The sequence below is a fragment of the Carcharhinus amblyrhynchos genome, chromosome 13, assembly GCF_965287045.1.
Source record: "Carcharhinus amblyrhynchos chromosome 13, sCarAmb.v2.hapA, whole genome shotgun sequence".
Taxonomy (NCBI): Eukaryota; Metazoa; Chordata; class Chondrichthyes; order Carcharhiniformes; family Carcharhinidae; genus Carcharhinus; species Carcharhinus amblyrhynchos.
Genome location: NC_137336.1, coordinates 27,730,536 through 27,741,698, shown reverse-complemented (window position 1 = coordinate 27,741,698; position 11,163 = coordinate 27,730,536). Strand labels below are relative to the sequence as shown.

Sequence of the window (11,163 nt, the reverse complement as noted above, 5' to 3'; positions counted from 1 at the left end):
CTTCCTACCATTCTTCCTACCAAAGTGGACCACCTCACACTTGCCAACATTAAATTCCATTTGCCATTTCCTGGCCCATTCGCCCAGCCTATCTAGATCCTTCTGCAGACTCTCCACACCCTCCGCACAATTTGCCATTCCCCCAATCTTGGTGTCATCAGCAAATTTCGACACTCTACACTCGGTTCCCTCCTCCAGATCATCTATATAAATGGTAAAAAGCTGAGGTCCCAGCACCGACCCCTGGGGCACTCCACTAGTCACCATCCGCCAATCCGAATAGCACCCGTTGACCCCCACTCTCTGCCTCCTATTTGACAACCAATCCTCTATCCACGCTAACACTCTACCCCCAACTCCATGTCCCTCGACCTTCTGCAATAACCTCTTGTGAGGCACTTTGTCAAACGCCTTCTGAAAATCTAGAAAGACCACATCCACCGGCTCTCCTCTATCCACCGCCCTAGACACATCCTCATAGAACTCCAGTAAATTTGTCAGACACGACTTCCCTTTAATGAAACCGTGCTGCGTCTGCTCTATCAAGCAATTCCCTTCAAAATGCCTCGCAATTTCCTCCTTAATGACGGATTCTAACATTTTACCTACCACAGACGTTAAACTAACCGGCCTATAATTCCCCGCCTTTTGCCTGGCACCCTTCTTAAACAACGGCGTAACATTAGCCGTTTTCCAATCATCCGGCACTTCCCCGGAATCCAGCGACGTCTGGAAAATAACCACCAAGGCATCCACTATCACCTCCGCCATTTCTTTCAGAACCCTCGGATGCATTCCATCCGGTCCTGGGGACTTGTCCACAATCAGCCCCTCCAGTCTGTCGAGCACCGCCTTTCTAGTAACAGTAATGTCATTAAGACCCTCCAGTCCTACCACCTTTCCATCGCTAACACCCGGCAAATTATTCACGTCCTCCTCCGTGAAGACAGAAACAAAAAAGTTATTCAATACCTTAGCCATATCCCCTTCCCCTACCACTAGGTCCCCTTTCTCATCCTCTAAAGGACCAACATTCACCCTAGCCAGCCTCTTCCTTTTTATATATTTATAAAAACTCTTGCTATCCTTTTTTATATTAAGCGCTAGCCCAGCTTCATAGTTTCTCCTACCCTTCCTTATCAACTTCTTTGTCAATCTTTGTTGACATTTAAACCTCTCCCAATCCTCTTCTCGCCCACTACTCTTAACTACTCTAAATTGCTCCGCTTTTAGTTTAACACTTTCCTTCACCTCCTTCGTTATCCACGGCTTATTACCTCTCCTCCTACTATCCTTTTCGACCATCGGAATAAATTTCCGTTGAGCACCAAGAAAGATCTCCTTAAAGATCCTCCACTGCTCCTCAACAGACCCTCCCTCCAACGCGCTCTCCCAGTCTACATTCGCCAATTCTTCTCTCATCCTACCGTATTCCCCTCTATTCAAATAGATGATGCTTCACACAGAGTTGACCACCTTGGCTCGAACCATCATCTTACCAGGTGCAAGGCTGTCACTACCACCACCAAAGAAAGATTCAGAGTGTCTCCTCATAACTAGTGGCCAACAATATCGGATAGCCATTAATATATCCAACAAGGAATTCAGCAGAAAAAATTTTATCCAAGGAGTGGTGAGAATGTGGAACTCGGTACCATGGGGAGTGGTTGGAGCCATACAGGTGCACTTGAGGAGAAACCAAACAGACATGAGGGAGAAAGGAATGGATGAATACACTGGTAGATTTAGATGAGGGAAGACAGGAGGAGGTTCAGTGGAATGTAAACGCCGACATAAGCTGGTTGAGAAAGTTCTGAGCCGTTCACCCGAATAAGCCTCTCCAACCGTTGGCGCTTCGCCTCTTTAAAACTTCACAGGCGCCGCCCCTCTCTCTGCGCGCAGGCGCCACCTCCTCACACTCTCTCTCACGCGCAGGCGCCGCCTCGCCTCGCCTCTCTCCCCTTTACGCGCAGGCGTCGCCTCGCCTCCCCTCTCTCTCTCCCCCCTTTACGCGCAGGCACCACCCCCTCCCCTCCTCTCTCTCTCTCTCTCTCCCCTTTACGCGCAGGCGCCGTCCCTAGCCGCCCCCCGGCCCCCTCCCACTACACGCAGGCGCTCTTCAATCGGCGCCGGAGCTTCGCGCATGTGCAGTTTGCTTTCTGGGCCAGTGCCTGTGCTGCTGTGTGGTTCGTTTGGAGGTTGCCGTCTGCTGGATCTCATCCGCGTCCAGTCGGTGTGTGCTCTTGCGCGGTACGTGTGGGCCTATAACACTGGCGAAAGGTGGAAACCTTGGATATAATATGTTGCGGGATGGGAAGAGAAGGAAATTAGTGCCTTGGTCTGGAAGGTTGCTGAACAAAATGTTTATTTGAAAGGCCGGGGCCATGAGTAAGTGGATGGCATCGTGTTCAGGCAGGTCTTTCTCAGGGTCCCTCCCCTCAGCCTCGAGGTTGAATCCATGGAAGAGCAGAGCGGGTTAAAGGCATTAGATATTTCGCAGTAGGGATCAATGTGTTCAGCTGGCTGGGTTTTATTGTGTGACGGCTGGAGTGACCTTTAAGAGCACGCAAGGTTGGGACGCTGACAGCTATTGCACATCTCTTGGCCAGAGGCTTTGTAGCACTGCTTTTGACTAGTGCCGCGTTTGCCAGTACACTTCATTGCTGCTGTATTCATAAAACCTGCCTTTGAGTTTAACGATTTACAATTTATTTTACTTTTATTTCGAACTCTACTTGTAAATATGCAGTTCGTCTATACCTATTGTATGTGCTTTTGAAACATGCAGACGAAAAGTCCTGCCAGCTTGTAAATAGCTCCCCAGATGTGTGGGTTGGGTTAGAATGACGAGCAATTGTACATGTCTGAATTTCTTTGAGATGATTGTACAAAAACTAAAAATGCTGCTCATCGAGAACACACTTTGGAAAGCGAATATTTTGACACCTGCATTAACCCTATTATGAATGATGGGTACCAAGACTGATTAGTACAGAATATTTTTTCCTCTGGTATTTTTAAGTCAATTTGTGATCAGGGTTTACAGTGGCTTTCATCTAGATATTTTACTTCATTCCTGAGAGTATAAATGTGAGGAATGCTGCTCAGTGCAGCATTCATAATATCATTGATCATGACCTTCACGGAGAATGCTGTCCCCCAAATATCGGCCTTAGTTTGCAGTGTTAAAATAGCGAATATATCAAGCATCAGTACCAATATGCATTTCCATTTAATGTTTTAGGATTGTTTAACATATCAGTATAATTTATTTTAATTTGGAAATGTAGTTTGTTAGTTATTTGCAATGTTGGGATCTTTTTGCTAAAAGTTGAGATAAGCATTGCTTAAGATGGGATTGCTTAAGATTTGGCTTTGAATTAGCACACCATTGTAAAATCATTATTCATGAATGCATTTATAAAGTCTGCCTTTCAGTTTAACGATTGTTGGGAGAAGCGATGTCATAGTGGCGTTGTCACTGAACTGGTATCACAAAGACCTGAAGTAATGTTCTGAGGTCCCAGGTTCAAATTTCGCCACTGCAGATGGTGAATTTTTAATTCAATAAAAATCTGGAATTAAAAGTCTAATTGTGACCATGAAACCATTGTTGACTTGTTGTAGAAACCCATCTGCTTCACTGATTTCCTTTGGGGAAAGAAATCTGCCATCCTTATCTGGTCTGACTCTGGATCCACAGCAATATGATGTAATCCTGACTACCCTAGGGATGGGCAATGAATGCTGGCTGAGCCAGTGATACCCATGTCCCATGAACGAATAAAAAAAATTTGAATATCAGAGGTTTCTGTACTTGTGTCCTCCATTGAATCTGCTTCTTTGATGTAAAACTTCATTAAGACTTTGAATTGCGACTTGAAATAGAATGTTGCATGAGGTACTCCAAGTTTCCCTTAAGTCTGATTCCTGTACAAAGGGGGGAATAATATTGTGAGCTGACTTTAAGCCAGATCTAAATCGGTAGATAATATTTTGTGGTGATCGGGTGTACATATTTCAACTAACCAAGTTGCAACATTAAATGGTTTTTCATTCCCTGGTAAGGGTGTCATTGGCTAGGTCAGCATTCATTTCCTTTATCTACTTTTCTGGGAAGATGATGGGCTGCTTCTTTGAAATACTGCATGTGATTTGATTCAGCTGAGTGGTCTAAAAGGCCACATTGAAGATAGTTCAGAGTCAATCATATTGGAGTGGGTGGGATTGGAACCACATATATAAGTCCTACCAGATAGGAATAGAAGATTTCCTTCCTTAAAGGACTGAGGCAGTTAGGTGTTTTTAACACAAGAACAGAAACAAGATCATTTTTTACTGAAACTAATTCTATAGCATGCTGTATGATGATGCTAAATGTCTCTTACAATCTTTTGAAACTGCTTCCAATGTAAGGAGCTCCCTTCTTTAACTAAGGTGAGAAAACTGTACACAGTACTCTTGGTGTGGTCTGATTAATGTCCTGCAAGGTCGTGGCAAATCTTCCTTACTTTTATACCACATCCCATTGCAATAAAGGCCAGTATTCCTTACTAAATTCTTGCTGTAACTGCATGCTGACATTTTGTGATTCATGTACAAGGACACCCAGATCCCTATATGTTTGCAGTATTCTGTAGCCTCTCCATTTAAATCATATTCTTGTTTTCTACTCTTCCTGCCAAAGTTGTCAGCTTCACATTGTCCCACATTGTACTCCATCTGCCAATTTTTTTTTTGTCCATTCACTTAGCCTATTTATATCCTTTTTGCAGTCTCTTCCCCACAGTTTGCTTTCTATCTAACCATTCTCAATAAATTTGGTTACAATACAGATTTGTTCAAGTCCCTGGACACTCTGTCTGCTGACTCAGTCAAAAGAGCTACTCTATTGCCAAGACCAGTAATATTAGCTGTGGAATTATTCTGTAGTTTTATGTTGTAAGGCTTCAGACCATCGTATTGTCTGATTGGCTGATTATCTATGAAATCTGGTGTTGCTAGGAAATAGACTACTTGTACTTTTTTCAGTTGCTATGCAAATTTGAGAATGGATCAGATAATGAGCTAGAAATTAAATGTGAAAATCGCACTCCACTCAAAAGTTCTAACTAAACAGGTAATAGCCATTTGACAACTTGTGGGAGGCATCACCAAAAAAGGTGACTGACACAAGTTGATAGATGCCGTGTAATGTTTGACATGATCAAGGGAACTAGTCAAACTGATGTAAGGAAAGTAAATTAAAAGAACACACTCCCTCTGTGACAGCTTAAAGGTCTCTTCAGACTTTGTGAATCTTCACACAAAGTGTCTTATTACAGGTAGCAAATTTGGAAGGATTAGGTAAAAGAGAATCCGGCACTAGATCAGATGTGTAAAATTGTTACATTGATCAGGACATGCCTCTTAGTCTTTCAAGGTTACAGCAGATCTGAGACATGAGATTGTAAAAAGGATTTTATGAAGTGAAATCACCCAAGGGTGGACCTAGTGGCTGCTTTGAGTGGTAGAGTACAAAGTTAAAGATGACCAATTAGTCATTCTGGACAGAAATGGTAAAAGTAGAATTTAGCAATAGGATCAAGTGGTAGATGGCTTGTTATGCAACCCACTGATGCAAATCTTGTGACTGGTTGAAATCAATTTCACATTGCAAAAAAAAAGCTGGTTCACTAATTCTAATTCATTTACTATCATCCATGTTCTTAAGGGGTAATGATTACAGATCTACGTGAAAACAGAATTAAGGAACTCTTGCCACTGCATCAATGTCCACTTTCTATTTCTATTATTGGGATATTTATTATTAAGCTAGATAATGGAGTTTACATTGTCATAATTAGATAAATCTAGTTGTTGCTAGTTTGCTAATCTGAACCTGTAACAGTAAGTTTCAGAGGCTGGTTACTAGGATAGTTTATTTTACAGAATGCTTATATCATTCTTGTCAAATATTTCAACATTTAAGAAGAAATACTGCTCTTAAGGGGAGGCAATCTCATATAATAAGATTCATTAGTCTAGCTTGAGAAGCTCACATCTTTTGTTAATGGTGCTGTGTAACAGTTCTGTTGCTCAATTCCAACCAGATATTAACAATAACAGTTTGCATTTACATAAACTTCTGTCAGAGCTGTCACAAAGTGCTTTACAGTGTAGATAGAAAACTGGAGGGCAGAAAGATTAGGGCACATGAATAAATTGCTAAACAGTGTGGTTTATGGAAATGCTACAGGAGAGAGATCCAAATGTGGTGGCACAGTGATGAAAGAGAGTCAATTTAAAAAAAAACTAGTGGGTAGGGAACAGGGAGTCATTTGTTGTCAGATAAATGCTGAGTTTTTGAAATGTACTGTCAGAGGAAAATATCAGATGTTGGTTGGAGCAAAGCCACAGATGGAATTGAAGACAAAAATGAAATTCTTGGTCAATTAGTTGAGGCACAGAGGTCTAGTGAAGCTTGCTAAAGATGGGAAATGGTGATGTCGATTTTGGTATGGATGAGAACATGAACTGTCACTTTGGATGTATCATAGTTTTCAAAGCCAAGTGGGACAGGAAAAATGTTGTCAGAACAATTGTGTTTAAGCTCAAAGAACAAAGAAAATGACGGCACAGGAACGGGCCCTTCGGCCCTCCAAGCCTGCACCTACCATGCTGCCCGACTGAACTAAAACCTCCCTACTCTGCCCGGACCATATCCCTCTAAAGAACAAAGAAAATTACAAGGAGGAGAGGTAGTGACAGGTTCAAGTGAATCAGAATCTTTGATGTATCAAATGTGGAGAAGGAAGATTAGTTCAGGATTAAACAGTATAGCAATGTTCAATATTTTGGATAGAGACACTTTGGCATATCCAGGGATAATGAAAGGTACTATAAAAAGTTTTTCATTTAGTTATAGACACATGCAGAGTATAATGCATAGCAGAAGATGATTAAAATATTGTAATGAAGAGGTTCATAGTCATAACTGCACAAAGACTGGCTGTTTGGCGCATGGAGTCAATGCTGGCTTTCTAAAGAGCAATGCAATCACTCCTGTTCTAGCTGCCCTGCAAGCTATTTCCTCCAAGTGTCAGTCCAGTTTCTTTTTGAAATCATTAGTCATATTCACTTTCACCATCCTTTTAGGCAATGAGATCCAGTTCATTTTCACCCATGTGTAAAACAGTTATTTATCATATTTCCCCCCATTTTATCTCTTGGCCAAAATCTAAAATCTGTGTCCGCCTGTCCTTGTACCATCACTAATGGGAACAGATTTTCTTTGTCTAAACCTGTCATAATCTTGTACACCTTTATCAGAGTTTCCCTCAACAACTTCTGCCTCATGGGAAATATCCACTAGCTTCTCCAAAATTCTCTTATCTCTGAGACCATTCTGGTAACTTACTGCACCCTCTCCAGGAACGTCACAGCCTCCCTACAGTATGGAATGAGATCTAGGCATAGTAATTTAGTTGTGGCCTGGCCAGAATTATATGGAGGTATAGCATAATTTGTCTGCTCTTGTACTCCATACATACTACATATTTTGTCCTGCCAATTTCAAAGACTTACATACATGGACTAGGTTCCTCTGTTCCTGCACGTTCTTTTGAACTGTACCATTCCTCCACTGCCTCCCCCCCGCCCCCTGCAAAAATATACTTCATTCAAAAAAATTGTAGAAATACATTACATTTTTAAAATTTGATTTATTATTGTCACATGTATTAGCATACCAAGGCACTGGGAAGTGTAGACAAAGTCAATAGATGGGAGGCTGGTTAGCATGATGGATCAGGCTACATTCACGACCTTTTGTAGTTTTTTTGAGGTCTTGGGCAGAGTAGGAACCATACCAAGCTGTGATACAACCAGAAAGAATTCTTTCTATGGTGCATCTGTAAAAGTTGGTGAGAGCCCTAGCTGACATGCCAAATTTCCTTAATCTTCTGAGAAAGTAGAGACGTTAGTAGCCTTTCTTAACTCATGTTGGCACGTAATATTTCATTACATAAATGCAGATCAATTTTCTCCCATACGATACATGAGAAGCCTCATTGTAATTTATAGTTTATATTTAAAATGCACATCTTCATTACAAGTCAAGTATTCTCTGGTGGATACAGCCTCAGTGGTTTTACACTGCTTCCAGCCCCCATTATACTATGGTGGAGGACCTTTGTGGACTTCCCAACTGGTCTGTAAGTCTATATAGTATCTATCTCTTTTCTGCAAACTGCATCACCTGTTCACTGTATTACATTCAAGCTACTACTTGTCCATCCATTTTGCAACCCTATCAATGCCCTGTTGCAACTGAGTAGTATATCTTCACTGTCACACTTCCAAGCTTGCTAATAAAAATTTGAAGCTTTACTCTGAATTCCTATGTCCAAGTAATCAAAAAAAGCTGCTGTTCTAACAGCGACCTTCAGATAATACTGTTGTCTACCACCCTCCTGTGTGAAAAACAGCCGTTTATCATGTACTATTTTCTGACCTTAAGCATTGTTTTATCCAAGCTGATACTCACCTACCTATCCATGCACCTCAGTTTTGTTAAAGCTTTCATGTAGTTCTTTGTCAAATGAACACAACATACACTCTATTGCCTTCATTAATCTTCTCTCTTACTACTTCAACAAATTAGATTAGTCCAGCACTACCTGTCTTTTACAAATCTGTGCTGCCTCACCTTAACTAATTCAAGCCTCTCCAAATTATCTCCAAAACTTTACCCATTACTGATATTAAACTGCTCTAGGCACATCTTTTGCTTCTCTTCTTGCCCCATTATCATTCCCTTTGACCCTGGAAGATTCACTGTTCTGTCATTCAATCCCTCCTGATTTTCACACCATCACTGACTGTCCTTCTGTACTTGCCCCATCTGCCCCTTGTTCAAGGTGGTGAGGCAGATAGAGGGGGAAGATAGGGGTGGCGGAGAAAGAAGATAGAGACTGTGGGGCTTAGGGGGTGATAGAGGAGATGAAGAAGTGGTGATGGGGGGCAAAGTCAGAAGAAATGGAAGGAGGTGAAGTAGGGATTGATGTTAGGGCAAAGTGGAGAGGAAAAGGGTGAGGAAGGAGGAGTTGAAGATGAATCAGGAGAAGATAGGGTAGGAGGAGTGGATTTGGGGCATGTTCAACTCCTTTCCACTACTGCTCATTAAAATAGGGTCACAGCAGGAATCTTTTAGGAGCACTGTCTGAGAAACAGCAGATGCGTGTGATTACCGCTACCTCCAGTTGCTCCTCCAAGTGGCATACCATTCTCAATTGGAAAGATATTGTTGCTTTTTTCATTGGGTCAAAATCCTGGAACACTCTTCCGAACAGAATTTAATAGTCATTTCAACACTTGGGCTGTGGTGGTTGAAAAAGATGGCTCACCAATGCCTTCTGTAGGTAATTAAGGATGGGCAATAAATGATGCCCACTTCCTTGGATGAATGGCGAGAAACTAGTTTTAACTCAATCCATGTGGTGGCCATTGGCTGTCAGCATCAATGCAGTGAAAGGGCTCTAGAAATACAAATTGAAATGATAGTGTAAAAGTAATGTGAATAAGAACTAGGAGCAGGAGTAGGCCATTTGGCCTGTTCAGCCTGCTCCACCATTCAGTAAGATCACGGCTGATCTTTTTGTGAACTCAGCTCTACTTACCAGCCTGCTCACTATAATCCTCGGTTCCCTTACTGTTCAAAAATTTATCTGTCCTTGCCTTAAAAACATTCAATGAGGTAGCCTTAATTGCTTCACTGGGCAGGAAATTCCACAGATTCACAACCCTTTGTGAAGAAGTTCCTCCTGAATTCAGTCCTAAATCTGCTCCCCCTTGTTTTGAGGCCATGCCCCCTAGTTCTGGTTTCACTTGCCAGTGGAAACAACTTCCCTGCTTCTATCTTATCTATTCCCTTTGTAATCTTATATGTTCCTATAAGATCTCCCTTCGTTCTTCTGAATTCCAATGAGTATAGCCCCAGTCTACTCAGTCCCTCCTCATAAGCCAACCCTGTTAACTCCAGAATCAACCTAGTGAATCTCCTCTGTACCCCCGCCAGTGCCTCAAGTAAGACCAAAACTGTACACAATACTGTAGGTGTGATTTCACCAGCATCTTACACAGCTGTAACATAACCTCCTTGTTTTTAAACTCCATCCTTCTAGCAATGAAGGACAAAATTCCATTTGCCTTGTTAATTATCTGCGGCACCTGCAAACCAACTTTCTGTGATTCATGCACAAGGACACTCCGGTCCCTCTGCACAGCAGCATGCTGCAATCTTTTACCATTTAAATAATAGTCCATTTTTGCTGTTATTCCTATCAAGATGGATGAACTCACATTCACTAACATTATACTCTATCTGCCAGAATGTCAACTATAAATATGGCGTTACAACATGTTATTTCTTTGTTTTGCTGTATAACATACAGTCCCAAAGCTCATGAATGTCACTTTTAGCCTTTGGCTCATCACTAAATATCAGAAATGGACTTTATCTGGAGCTGTGCAGTAAAGAGCAAATTTCTTGTTTTTTTTTAAGAAAAGGTTTTATTTCCATGTGGGAAATTGATTGTATGCGCTGTATTTTCTGATTATCCCTGTAAATGCTTCAATTGCTAAAAGTCCAGGCTGAACTGATGTTAACACAATGTTCTGAAATGTGAAGTTCTCCTATTTTTGCTGGGTGGGGCTGCCTTACAGCTTTGCTGAAGTGGTCGGTCTGCCACTTCAACTAACAAATTACTGGCAACACTCTATCTGTGGAAATATTTATGGGGCAGAATGCTACGAAGAAAGATCTATGGCCAACATGATATTAATGAGCTCTGGTAGATTTGCTGATTTGGATGATTTAATTACATAGTGATTCACACTTATATGCACTGTGCTTCTGATGTTGTAATGTAGGTTTTAAAGCCATAGTAAAATTAAAAGTGCCTCCTCCACCATTCCAACAGCGGTGCAGGATTTTTACTTATTCAACAGTGCTGCGTGCTTTCATTGAGTGGTAATGATTAGACTCCAACAATCAGAGTGTATATTTGGCAAGAGCTGTTTGTCCATTGCTGTGATACAAGTCAGAGGTTTAGGGCCTCCTTGGGTTTGGATAAATGCAGTGCTCAGTGTGCATTGAGGTCAATGTACCAGGGCCTAAGAAGG

General features: G+C 41.7%; 1 protein-coding gene across 3 annotated transcripts in view; it reads left to right on the top strand.

Annotated features, from left to right (window-relative positions):
- Nucleotides 1-2,145: 2,145 nt before the first annotated feature.
- LOC145351791 (non-selective voltage-gated ion channel VDAC1) overlaps nt 2,146-11,163 on the top strand; it is a 32,171-nt gene continuing 23,153 nt past the window's right edge. The window contains exon 1 of one of the 3 annotated variants that reach the window (XM_080201428.1): nt 2,146-2,250. The gene's annotated coding sequence lies outside the window, so the exon portion shown is untranslated. Of the gene's footprint in view, nt 2,251-4,416; nt 4,438-11,163 lie in introns of those variants that run through there. The other 2 variants (XM_080201431.1, XM_080201429.1) reach the window with 2 other exon arrangements.